We start from the raw sequence: 14,407 nt of genomic DNA, 5'->3' as shown, positions 1-14,407 counted from the left end.
TATCATATTTCTAACCAATCAAATCCTTCACTCGAATTATTTAGTGAAAAAGAACCATGTTAAAATTATAAACATAAAAGTATAATTAATACCAGTGTTTTCACTTTCCAAATTTATTTAAGGCTATGAAATAAAAGGTATTCTTGTATAAATTTAGAGGCATCGTTTCTTAAGACAGTTTGGCATTTGACAGATTTGAAATCAACTCTTTATCACTGCCTAGGCGAAGGGAGTTACAAATAGCCAGTGATGGAGTTGGAAAAGATAATGGAACTCCCATATTTCCATTTTAATTAGATTTTAACTTAGTCATTCTTTGTATTCTTTGTGCACAACATTTAGAATTTGAAAAGCAGTCCTGCTAAATAAATGAAGAACAAAATCAAATAAGAAATCCAAAGCCTTACATTCCCATCCCTGGCTGTGAAATGTTCACATGCATTACAGTCATAATTTATGAATAAATATTAAATTAAATGCTAGAGAATAAAAATATTATGGTTTATTAATGACTTACAATATTTATCAGATAGACTCGAAAGCTTCTAAAACAAGGTATTTTATGTAAAAATCTATTTTTCTACTGAGAACAACAAGAAAATCAACTAAAGGAGGAAGACACTAATAACTGCACACCCTTTTCATTTGTGATGAGATCAGTTCTGAAGATGTACTTAACAGACATAAGAAATGATAAATAATGACAAAGTAGATAATGTTCCTCTAAAAAGAAAGGTTCAATAGTGATCTGAAACTCATGAAAAATGAAACAGTGTATTTAAGGATGAGTTTTGTGACTGAAAAAAAAAGGAAAACAAACAGTAAATTCGTTTCTCTTTTTAAATGTCACTGTGATAGATTTCTACCCGTTAGTTCTGTAATTTTATCACTTCTAGTCTATCCCTGCTTCTGCTGCAGCTAAGTCGCTTCAGTTGTGTCCGACTCTGTGAGACCCCAGGGACGGCAGCCCACCAGGCTTCCCCATCCCTGGGACTCTCCAGGCAAGAACACTGGAGTGGGTTGCCATTTCCTTCTCCAATGGATGAAAGGGAAAAGTGAAAGTGAAATCGCTCAGTCGTGTCCAACTCTCAGCGACCCCATGGACTGCAACCCACCAGGGATATTCCAGGCAAGGGTACTGGAGTAGGTTGGCATTGCCTTCTCCAGTCTATCCCTAAAGATAGGCAAAGCAAAGAGTTTTCATTTCTTAATATCAACCAATCTGGTCATTTGAAATAGAGTCACTAAAATAGTTGCAAAAGATGGGAAAACCTTATGAATCAATTAAGCCCTGACTTTCATACTGCAGAAGGACCCATTCTCTCTCCTTTTATTTGGCTCTTGTATTCGAGTATGTGAAATTCTATGTTGATGCTCTATGAAATTCTCTGTAGAAGGAAAGTCAAAAGATTTAAGTATTAGCTTCCTAACACTCTGGTGCTTTTATTGGGCAGTCTTTTGTCCTTTTGCTTAAATGTTTCTCCTTGTCAAATTACTTTGTCTCTATTATCTGTTCTACATCTATAAAATATAAACAGTCCATCTAGCCATTAGCTATAATTTCTCCAAAAAAGCGAACAAATGCTTCCAAGCACATGGAAGAGCAGGTGGGAGATAGTGGGCTATTTTTCTCTTTGGTTGTAGAAAGTGTACATTTCAAAAACTTTGCAAGAAGGTGTGGAAATTGTCTCCAACCACAACCATGACATAATAAATTTCAATCAGAGAATAGGGTAACAAGTAAAAGCACAGTAAAAGGAAACTTTAAATTCTCCTCCTGAATACTACCTTCCACTTTTCTATTTCTACATTTTATCTCTTCCTATAAAAACAGAAGTTGTTCTCAATCTATAACTTCAGATTTATCCACTGAAACACCAAAAACATTCCATTTCTCTTCAAAACACTGAAACTGCAGTTTAGATAATTTGCCACCAATTGACAGTACCATCTGAAGTCCCATGGTTGAAAGGAGAAAGCATCAATTTGGCCAAACAGCTAAAAGGAATGCTATATAAAACTTAAAATATTTATAATTATAAATTATCTATGAATCAAAACACAGAACATGTTATATACTCATTACAGAGCAACTTTCTGACCTGGAGAGAAATTTGGTAGTTCTTCCAATTCTCCAATACCTCATGGACTTAATTTTCTCAATTCATGGAGTGTGTTCCTCTCTCCTGGAGATAAAGCCATACCATCCTTGCTCACAGGAGCCTGATGTGTAAAGTCCTGTCTGAACAAGCCTGGCAGGCACAGTCTCTTCATGTAGCCAAAGCTCCATGGAAAGCAGAGGCTAGAGCAACTATTTCTTAGTCATAAATATGAACATATTTATGAGAATTAGCTGGTCATTGAGATAGCCCTGTCACCACAAGGATAGACACAAGCCAGTCTTATAAGCGACAGAGAGAAGCGATGATAATCTCCGACTATCTAGACGTTACAAACAATAAAACCAAGATTAATTCAGAGCTTTCAAAATCTGACGTATATCCTATTTTGGCTTCTATCTTCGTAATTATAATCATTTAAACATAGTGTGAAAGGTGCTTCCCTTGTGGCTCAGTGGTAAGGAATCCGCCTGCCAATGCAGGAGATATGGGTTTGATCCTCGGTCTCGGAAGATTCTATATGTGACAGAGCAACTAAAGCCTGTGCGCCACAAGTGCTGAGTCTGTGCTCTAAAGCCCAGGAGCTGCAACTCCTGAGCCCGTGTGTGCCGACTACTGAAGCCGGCATGCCCTGGAGCCTGTCCTCCACAACGAGAGAAGCCCCCACAATGAGAACCTGTGCATTGCAACCAGAGAGTACCCCCGACTCACCCCATCAGAGAAAAGCTGGCACAGCAATGAAGCCCCAGCATAGCCAAAAATAAATAAATAAGAAAACAAATAAAATTGTAGCGTGTGAAAGCAAAAGACACAATGAGTTAATTCATGCAAAATTGAAATAATGTGTGGACCACAGCAAACCCTTAGTAAGTGTTATATATAATTCTACAACTCTGTTTATGCCAGAATAAACAGGTATAGATAATACACACTATAGCTATTTTCAGGTTTCAATTCATGAAAAGGTGAGTGTTTGCCTGCTCTAATTTGCATGTATTCAACATTTCATAGAACATGAAAAGAATAACTGCAGGTACCCTCTGCAAAATGCCCCACGATTACTTCAACGATATCAGGAAGAAAGTGAGATTAGGCAAAACGCAGTGAAAATAATGTCCAGTAAAACTGATTATTTGAAAATACCGATTCCAGCTGTGAAAGTCAGACACTGGTAGTGACAGTATTCATTTTGATGGTAGAATGTGTTTGCTAAGGAGATGAGTACATCATAAACCCATTTCCTTAATGCATACAAATTCCACTCTGAGTTAATGTGTTCTTATGTATCCTGCTTTATTCACAAATATAAAGAGGAGTTCTTGTTTAGAAGCAGAAAGTTTCTCTCTCTCTCTCTTTTAAAATGATTCCATTCCACATTGCCAATAGAAAAGTTATGTACAAATGCTTTCCAGAAGTCACTAAGTGACTTAAAAAAAATCAACTTTATTTTAGGGGAAAAAAAGTCTTTCAAATGAAATGAACATATATAGAAACTTAGCATGTAGCTGCTGTAAGACAGAGTCAAGGATCCGGTTTTGCTGAAGGAAGAGCACAGAGACCCCAGAGATAGTCTTAGAAGTCACAGCAGATGGCCCTGTTAAGCCAGAGCAAGCCAATTATGGTTGTACCTGGAGCATTCAGTTACCCCTGGAGGATAGAGAGAAAAAGAAAGTAGGAGGTCCTGCATTTAGTAGCTGTTCTGATTGCAAAGCCATGAAAAGTATGTCCCTGGCAATGAGATGCTTTTCATCTGGACTGTGCCTTTTCTTGTATGCATTGTGATCAGCAGCCAGGGATTCTTGACTGTGCAGGGTGTTATTTTTACGTTTCAAAGGAGCGCAAATGAAGCCTGGTTCCCTGTTGCTGTGTTTTTATTTAGTTCACATTTACTCTCTAGGACACACGTCTTTTTAGCAGTCCTATTACGAGGGTTCCTCCAGATCAACTCCACAGGAAAGGGACAGAGCGAGTCACCAAATAGTTTTAAGATTCTTCTTAGACTTGGGTTGACTTGATCTTGGAAATAAGCATTGTTTCCAAATACCAACTGCTTCTTTAAGCTACCTAGGGAGCTCTATCTGTTTCCTAAAAGTAATTGTATATGAGGAAAAGGAAAGAATTCAACAACATATTTGGAAATTATTTTGAGTATGGCCTACATGCAATTATGGACAGATTCAAATAATCTGATTTTACCTTGTAAGAGAGAGAGAGAGAGTACTATTTTGCTATTTTCAGTGATATTGCTAAATCACTGAATTTAAGACCCTGCTCAGTAACCCTGGTGGCTCAGATGGTAAAGCGTCTGCCTGTAATGTGGAAGACCTGAGTTCGATCCCTGGGTCAGGAAGATCCCCCAGAGAAGGAAATGGCAACCCACTACAGTACTCTTGCCTGGAGAATCTCATGGACGGAGGACCTGGTAGGCTCCAGTCTGTGGGTTGCGAAGAGTTGGACACGACTGAGCAACTTCACTTGTTACTTGTCAGGTACAACTGCAGAGAAAACAAGATGCTCTTATTATTATTATCAATAACTTTGCTGATCTAATTCTTTGACAGTGACTAAAATTCTCAGACACTGAGTCCCATGACTTAGGCATTATGCGCCACTACTAAAATTCAAAAGTCACTAGAGGAGGATATTTCAAATTGACTAGTTAATTATTTGGGGAGAAGGGATAATATTTGTTCACCTTTATTTGTCAGACAGCATGTCAGATACTTTCAAAGCTATCTTCTTTAATTCAAGTGATTCATATAAAAGGCAGATAATTATTTCTATTTTAATAATGTGCTTAAGTTGCACAGCTAGGAGATTTCCTTCAAGCTCCGGTGGTTAATATGTTGCCTTCCAATGCAGGCAGTGAAGGTTCCATCCCTGGTTGGGGAGCTAAGATCTCCCTACCTCCTAGCCAAAAAAAAAAAACTAGAATGTAAACAACAGAAGTAATATTGTAACAAATTCAATAAAGACTTTGAAAATGGTTCACATCAAAAAAATCTTTTAAATAAATGCAGTGCTAGCAGATTGATCTAGACATTACTTATTTTATAATATGTCCAAACACATATCCTTTTCAGTGCTTGGTCTCCTCCTAATAGTGAACTTGGGAAAAATGATTGGGGTCACTGTTTTAATAGTAATAGGGTTGCATCTGTCAAGAATATCCTGAAAAGCACTGTTGTGGGGAAAACTTTCAGCAGTCTTTAATTAGCGAGGAAATCTTTAGTAGCCTTCGTGGAGGAAGTAAGAATATTTAGCAAAGACATGTGCTTGAGGTATGGTTTCGCAGACATTTTTAGTCCCCCAGTATTGATACTCTTGAATAAGCTTGGAGGACAGCAATGCAATCAAGTCTTCAAACTTCCAGCTGAGAGCCATTAGCCCATCAGCCCAAACTCCTAAAGTCTGGCTGAAGGATATAGCCTCAGAAAATTTGTTCTAAATATATGTAAAAAATTCTTGGTTCTTGATTTCTGGTTATAGGAAAGAATCTAATCCCTCTAAATAAATCCCTTTTATAAAGTCCTAGAGAATTTAGGGCAAATGTTTTTAGCTTGTGTGTCCTCCTCTACGAAGTGAGCCAATTTATGTTTAAAGCAATCCTTGACATAATTTTCTGTTTTACAAGAGTAAAAGCTTTAAAATATGTGAATATTTGCCACATAGAAAACAGGTACATAGCTGAAATAGTTCTGACTGAAGAAGGGGTTTATATAGAGTGATAGAGCCACTTACATAAATTCCAAGGACAAGATATATAAGATCATTTTAAGTTCTAGAAAAATATCCTAACAACCACAGAATTCCTTTGCAGTCCAATAACTCTTCACTATTCTCCAAAATAGAAATGATCTTGGTCTAGCCTGACCTGTTCTTTTATAATTATAATAGTCTGTAAGTGATCACATATTCTCTGACTTAAGATTAAAAATTGGTCTGAACATAACAGAAAAAGGCATGTGAGACACTCTCCAAAGGGTATTCAGCCTTAGCATACTGGTGCTTGACAGTAATAGGGAGCTTTTTCCAGATGTTTCTATGAAGTCTCCTTATTTTTAAATACTGATAACTCATTAATTATTTTTCCAAGTCTCTCTGCAGCAAACAAAAGCTGTCTGGAACCTAGATTCAATCTTAGGCTTTCCAGTTTGAGGCTTGTTACAAACAACCAAAGTATGGAGGAAAATAGGAGAAAGTAGAACGACTATTTTCAAAGGTGGTCATACATAAATCCCACTCAGCACTGGGTAGCAGGTACAACAGACCTCTGTCTCCTTGTCAGTAGATATGAATGCATAGAGTATTCAGATGGGGATTGGGAAAGGTGTCTTCTTTTGAGATTTAAGTTTTAATGGGGTCCCGAGAGATCTCAACTCCTTTCACCTGCTGATGGATGCTCCATTTTAAGTCACCTGTGCACCCCAGCAGCTGCTGCTGGAGGAAATGTCATGAGAAAACAAGTTCTCTCTCCTCCTCTCTTCCCTCCCCTCTTTGCTAGTTCTGCAAATCCACTCTATGCTGTGCCAAGAAAATGCCATCTGCCTCCTACACAAAAGGCAACACTTTCCAACAGAAGTAAGCAGTTTTACAACTGTGTAGGAATTTGTGGAAGTGAAACTGCAGTTAGAGGGAAAAGATTCCACAGCTTGCATCCTGACATACCTTTTTAATTGATGCTTTGGTGTATCCTTGCTTTCTTAAAACCAGTTCTTACTAAGCAAATGGGAACTTTAAGTTCATCATCTCTCCATGAGAGTGAAAATGAGTTCTTTATATTAAATTGGTCATAAGCACTTATATTCATTTTAAATGACCAGGGCAAGACAAATGGGCTCATAAAACAAGAAACCTCTTCAAATTTCAGGTTCTTAATTAGATGTTAAAAGAACAGTATTTTTGTAATGAGAATTAACTTCTTACAGAAATTTGCAAGGAATAATTCTAAACTTCTCTGAGTGATTCGTAAGTGAGCTAAAGCTTTTGTGGAATTTGAAAAGCAGATGGCATCAGTTAGCAGTAATGTCATCTTGTGTACATTATATAATCTCAGTGAGTCTCATCTATAAAATGAGTGGTTTTGCCAATGAGACAATACAATTTCTATCACAGGGTGGTTCTATCATAAGGTAGTTTAGCAGATTAGATGATATAACACAAGTAAAGGTCTCAGATCAGATCAGATCAGTCCCTCAGTCGTGTCCGACTCTTTGAGACCCCATGAATCACAGCATGCCAGGCCTCCCTGTCCATCACCAACTCCCGGAGTTCACTGAGACTCACGTCCATCAAGTCAGTGATGCCATCCAGCCATCTCATCCTCTGTCGTCCCCTTCTCCTCCTGCCCCCAATCCCTCCCAGCATCAGAGTCTTTTCCAATGAGTTAACTCTTCGCATGAGGTGGCCAAAGTACTGGAGTTTCAGCTTTAGCATCATTCCTTCCAAAGAAATCCCAGGGCTGATCTCCTTCAGAATGGCCTGGTTGGATCTCCTTGCAGTCCAAGGGACTCTCAAGAGTCTTCTCCAACACCACAGTTCAAAAGCATAATAAATATACGGTTCTCTATATTTTACCATTTTACCCAGGTGCCATTGACCTGGTTTGTCATTCCAAATTAAATAGTGTATTTTCCGTACTTTGCTCATCTGTGAAATGATGACTGTAATGACATATACCTTTCCCATGTAATGGGGTACCTTTAAGAGCTCAGATGTGAAAGCATTATGAAAGTTGTAAAACAATCTACAAATGTAGGTTATAATTATTACTTGTCATAATTGAATACATGTTTGAGAATTGGCTAAGTGGAAGGTAATGATAGCAGTGTTAGGCAGAGGCCACGTCATGAGAGTTTCTAAAAATTTAAGGTCAGCAGATAGTAGTAATATCAATTGTCTGATTGTGATGGCATGACATACTTATATAGTAAGTTGTAACTGGAGAAAATTGAATAAAAGATCACAGGCTCTCTCTATGTTATTTCTTGTAACTACATGTGAATCTGTACTTACCTTAATTCTTTAAAAAATAGGCAAAGAAAACTATATGCTTTATACTAAGGTAAATGGATAGCCATTGGTAGGTTTTATACAGGTGAGTGAAAATATCAGATTCTTGTTTCAGAAAGATTCTTTTGGAGGCTAAATAAAGGGGAGAGAGAAAAGAAGGAATCAAAGGGGGATTTTCAAGTGTTTTAATTAAGTTATTAATATGAAAGGGGAAATGATAGAGTGGAGGAAATATTGTTTGACCACATGTAGGTTAGGGAATGCACAAGAATTTATAGTTTACTAGACATACTGAGCGACTTCACTTTCACTTTCCACTTTCATGCATTGGAGAAGGAAATGGCAACCCACTCCAGTGTTCTTGCCTGGAGAATCCCATGGACTGAGAAGCTTGGTAGGCTGCAGTCCATGGGGTCGCACAGAGTCGGACACGACTGAAGCGACCTAGCAGCAGCAGCAGCAGACTTGATTATGGGAGAAGGCAATGGCGCCCACTCCAGTACTTTTGCCTGGAAAATCCCATGGATGGAGAAGCCTAGTAGGCTGCAGTCCATGGGGTCGCTAAGAGTCGGACACGACTGAGCGACTTCACTTTCACTTTTCCCTTTCATGCATTGGAGAAGGAAATGGCAACCCACTCCAGTGTTCTCGCCTGGAGAATCCCAGGGACGGGGGAGCCTGGTGGGCTGCCGTCTATGGGGTCACACAGAGTCGGACACGACTGAAGCGACTTAGCAGCAGCAGCAGCGGCAGATTTTATGGGCTTCCCAGGTGGTTCCGTGGTAAAGAATCTGCCTGCAATGCAGGAGATATGGTTTTGATCTCTGGGATGGAAGATCCCCTGGAGAAGGCAATGACAACCTTCTCCAGTATTCTTGCCTGAAATCCCATGTACAGAGGATCCTGCCAGACTACAGCCCATAGGGTTGCAAAAGAACCCGATGCGACTTAGTGACTAAACAACAAGACATGATTATAAGGAGGAGAGAGTAGTCACAAAATACATTCATATTTCTAATTTGAACAATTAGATGATGGTGGTTCCGTGTACTCAGGTAACAGTGAAGAACAAGAAGGTAGAGAGGGGCCAGAGCCATGGCGGCCTCTGAGGCGGCGGCGGCGGATCCCGCGGCTCTCGCCTCGGGGCCCCGGCAGTCCCGGCGGCCGAGAGGGGAGCCGCCGCCTCGGGCCTGTGGGTGCCCCACCCGCCACCCCCGGGGAGGCTGAGGCCGCGACCGCGGCCGGCGAGGCAGCAGCCCGCGGGTTGGGCGCCGTCGGCCCGGGAGCTCATCCAGCGGTCAGTGAGTGAGCTTCCTGGGCCCTGGGGACCAACATCCTGTGCAAGGTGCGCGGCTGCAGCAAGATCCTGCCCAACAGCCCCGCGCTGCACCTGGTCAAGAGCCACCGCCTGCAGGATGGCACAGTAAATCCAAAACAGTAAGAAAAGATTTGAAAACTGTACCGAAATTCTACTGTTGTCCAATTGAAGGATGCCCTAGAGGCCCTGACAGACCAATTTCTCAACTTTCTCTCGTAAAATAGCACTTTATGAAAATGCATGCTGAAAAGAAGCATAAATGTAGTAAGCGCAGCAATTCGTATGGCACGGAATGGGACTTGAAAAGACATGCAGAGGATTGTGGCAAGACCTTCCAGTGCACGTGTGGCTGTCCCTATGCCTGCAGCACTGCGTTACAGTCCCACATCTACAGAACTGGCCATGAGATCCCTGCAGAACCCAGGGATCCACCTAGTAAGGAAAGGAAAATGAAAAGCTGCCTGCGCAGTCGGAAGCTGTCCAGGAAGACCGTTGAATCACTAAGCAACCAACCAGTTCACCGACCAGACGCTCCAGAACTACGAACTTCAGAAATAAAGCTGGTGGCTTTGTTTGAAGACTGTTGCAGCTCTAATGCCAAACAACAGACTCTTGCAGCAGCTCCACGGTACCCTCAGAAGTTGCTTTTACCAAAGCCCAAAGTGGCTTTGGTTAAACTCCCCATCATGCAGTTTTCTCCTGTGCCTGTCTTTATGCCTACAGCCGACTCCTCGGCCCAGCCTGTAGTGTTGGGTGTCGATCATCAGGGCTCTGCCCCCGGTGCCGTGCACTTACTGCCCTTGTCCATTGGAACCTTGATCCTCGGCCTGGATTCGGAAGCCTGCTCTTTCAAGGAGAGCCTCCCTCTTTCAAAAGTTGTAAATCCTGTTGCTGTTGAGCCGATTAGCACAGGTATTCAAGTGAACTTGGGTAAAAGTCCATTTAACCCGTTACAAGAACTCGGGAACACATGTCAGAAGAACAGCATGTCTTCCATCAATGTGCAGACAGACCTGTCCTGCACCACACCACAGTTCATGCTGTCTGCACAGTGGGCCAGCCCTGACTCCTCTTTGGCGTCCTGTTCGCAAACTGATTTGACATTTGGTTCCCAGGTTTCCCTTCCCATTAGTGTTCAAACTCAGACTTTTTGCCCAGTTCTAAGGTAACCTCATCCATCACTGCTCAGACTGATGCATTTATAGATGCCAGTTTTCAGCCAGGTGGGATCTCCAGAGAAACTCAGACCAGTGGAATGCAAAGTCCAGCAGATGACCCAGTACAGATGGACCAAGCTGTAATGTGTGGAGACATTTTTGAAAGTGTCCATTCATCATATGGTATGTCTACAGACAATATTATAAGGAGCAGCTTAGAAGCAGAGACTGTAACTCATGCATGACTTGTTACCTCAGAACCACCCTAAAACTTTAACCCAAGATATTGAGAAATCCACACCAGTAATAAACTTCAGTGCACCAAATAGTATGCTTTCGTCACAGAACAGGACAGATAATCAGACCCAAACCATGGATTTACTAAGTGATCTAGAAAACATCTTGTCAAGTAACCTACCTGGTCAGACGCTGGACAATCGTAGTCTTTTGTCTGACACAAACACTGGACCTGACACCCAGGTCCCATCTGACCCAGAATCCTGCAATTGATTTTGATATCGAAGAGTTCTTTTCAACCTCAAATATACAGACGCAAACCAAGGAGAGTGAGCTTAGCATCATGACCACTGAGCCAGTCTTGGAGTCGCTGGACATAGAAACCCAAACTGACTTCTTCCTTGCAGACCCTTCTGCCCAGGCCTACAGTTGTAGGGGAATTCTAGCTTCTTAGGCCTTGTGATGTTTGACACGTACTCACAGACTTCTTTTTATACAGTAGCCCTTGTCTGCCACTGGGAAGTATCCTGAAACACTACAGCTTTTCCATGAGTACTGATTCATCTGACACAGAGACCCAGACTGACGGAATCTCCATTGCTAAATCCACGCACATATGGACACCTTATCTTTGACAAAGGAGGCAAGAATATACAATGGATTAAAGACAATCTCTTTAACAAGTGGTGCTAGGAAATCTGGTCAACCACTTGTAAAAGAATGAAACTAGAACACTTTCTAACACCATACACAAAAATAAACTCAAAATGGATTAAAGATCTCAACGTAAGACCAGAAACTATAAAACTCCTAGAGGAGAACATAGGCAAAACACTCTCTGACATACATCACAGCAGGATCCTCTATGACCCACCTCCCAGAATACTGGAAATAAAAGCAAAAATAAACAAATGGGACCTAATTAACCTTAAAAGCTTCTGCACATCAAAGGAAACTATTAGCAAGGTGAAAAGACAGCCTTCAGAATGGGAGAAAATAATAGCAAATGAAGCAACTGACAAACAACTAATCTCAAAAATATACAAGCAACTCCTACAGCTCAACTCCAGAAAAATAAATGACCCAATCAAAAAATGGGCCAAAGAACTAAATAGACATTTCTCCAAAGAAGACATACAGATGGCTAACAAACACATGAAAAGATGCTCAACATCACTCATTATCAGAGAAATGCAAATCAAGACCACTATGAGGTACCATTTCACGCCAGTCAGAATGGCTGCGATCCAAAAGTCTACAAGCAATAAATGCTGGAGAGGGTGTGGAGAAAAGGGAACCCTCTTACACTGTTGGTGGGAATGCAAACTAGTACAGCCACTATGCAGAACAGTGTGGAGATTCCTTAAAAAACTGGAACTAGAACTGCCTTATGATCCAGCAATCCCACTGCTGGGCATACACACTGAGGAAACCAGAAGGGAAAGAGACACGTGTACCCCAATGTTCATCGCAGCACTGTTTATAATAGCCAGGACATGGAAGCAACCTAGATGTCCATCAGCAGATGAATGGATAAGAAAGGAGTGGTACATATACCCAATGGAGTATTACTCAGCCATTAAAAAGAAAACATTTGAATCAGTTCTAATGAGGTGGATGAAACTGGAGCCTATTATACAGAGTGAAGTAAGCCAGAAGGAAAAACACCAATACAGTATACTAACGCATATATATGGAATTTAGAAAGATGGTAACAATAACCCAGTGTACGAGACAGCAAAAGAGACACTGATGTATAGAACAGTCTTATGGACTCTGTGGGAGAGGGAGAGGGTGGGAAGATTTGGGAGAATGACATTGAAACATGTAAAATATCATGTAAGAAACAAGTTGCCAGTCCAGGTTCGATGCACAATACTGGATGCTTGGGGCTAGTGCACTGGGACGACCCAGAGGGATGATATGAGGAGGGAAGGAGGGAGGAGGGTTCAGGATGGGGAACACATGTATACCTGTGGTGGATTCATTTTGATATTTGGCAAAACTAATACAATTATGTAAAGTTTAAAAATAAAATAAAATTTTAAAAAAAAGAAAAAAAATTAAATTAAATTAAATTAAAAAAAAAAAAAAAAACCTGTCTGCCCTGGAAAGCAAAGTTCAGTTGAACAGTGCCAAAACACAGACCATGAACTCTGGCTTCGAAACTTTGGGAAGCTTATTCTTCACCAGCAATGAAACTCAGACAGCAATGGATGACTTTCTTCTGGCCGATCTGGCCTGGAACACGATGGAATCTCAGTTCAGCTCTGTTGAAACCCAATCGTGTGCAGAACTACACCCAGTCTCCAGCTTCTGAAAGCGGAGTCCACATGGGGGATGGATTCACAGTTCCCTTCTGAATTTAGAAGATGAAAAACAGGGACAACAGTATTAACTCTACTGAACGTAGTTGACGATACAGTTACTTCAATTCTTTGAGGTTCTTGGCCTTTTTGTACTTGTAAACGTGAAATTTCTGTAAAAATTTGTGAGTGTATTATAAAATGTAAGATGTTGATCTGAAAAAAAAAAAAAAGAAGGTAGAGAGGGAAAGGGAATGGATACTGGGTTAGGAAGCATTGGGTTTAAATATGTGGGAGATAAAAACAGATATTCAGTTGGCAGCTGGATATATATTTCTGAAATAATTCCAAAAGAGAGGGCCAGGGTAGTTTCATATGCACATACATAGCAAACAGATCCTAGGGAATGGATAACTCCCAAAGACATGCATGTGGAGTAATAAAGGAAAGGAATCAAGGAAAGAATGATGAATTTGTGTCCCCTTATTTGGGACAAGTAATAAATGAACTTGTATTAAAAGACATTTATAATGCCTCGGTCACTACATGTACTTAATGATTCCAGAGGGGTCACAGATACCAAAAGAGGTACTGTATATACTAGTACAAAGTCTCAGGCCAGTAAAATTAATTGTTATACAATGTGGTTGGAAGAATTAAATAGGATACATTTAATGTAGCTTAAAAAATTGTTTCTCCCAGGCATTTGGTTTTAGTGTTATGATCCTTATTCTTGATATCCTGAGTGCTCACCTCTTTTCCTTCATTTCAAAAATTTAAGTTCTATCACACAGGTCAGCAAATGAGGCAAATTTGATTGTGAAATGTTGAATTCATAATGTGCTACATTTAATGCTGATTACTATTTTTTCCCCTCACACCTCCTTTCTTGTCATTAATCTTCCTTTTCCATCTAACTCATATTTTTGTTCATCATTACTTTGAAATTCATTAACAACTTTTCTGAAAACATCTTGGGTTTTATTTTTTTTCTTTATAGTTCTGATTTGTTGCAAATAAATCAGAATAATAAATAAATAAATATAGCATCCCCCATGTCAACATCTTCCCATCAAAGTGGTACATGTGTTACAATTTTTGTTGCAGTTGATGAATCTTCAGTTACAGTTACAGTTCATTCTTCCTGTTGTACATTCTATGAGTTTGGACAAATGTTTAATGGCATGTATCCATCATTATCGTATCATACAAAGAATTTTCACTGCTCATTGAGAAAAAAGACACTGATGGCTTTAG

The 14,407-nt window shown here is 40.2% G+C and overlaps 1 pseudogene; it reads left to right on the top strand.

Moving 5' to 3' along the window:
* Window positions 1–9,227: 9,227 nt before the first annotated feature.
* LOC133261399 (ATM interactor-like) lies at window positions 9,228–13,169 on the top strand (annotated as a pseudogene).
* The last annotated feature ends 1,238 nt before the right edge of the window (window positions 13,170–14,407 follow it).

The sequence above is a fragment of the Bos javanicus genome, chromosome 15 (assembly GCF_032452875.1).
Source record: "Bos javanicus breed banteng chromosome 15, ARS-OSU_banteng_1.0, whole genome shotgun sequence".
Taxonomy (NCBI): Eukaryota; Metazoa; Chordata; class Mammalia; order Artiodactyla; family Bovidae; genus Bos; species Bos javanicus.
The sequence above is the reverse complement of the archived record's forward strand: the minus strand, read 5'-3'. Positions and strand labels throughout refer to the sequence as shown.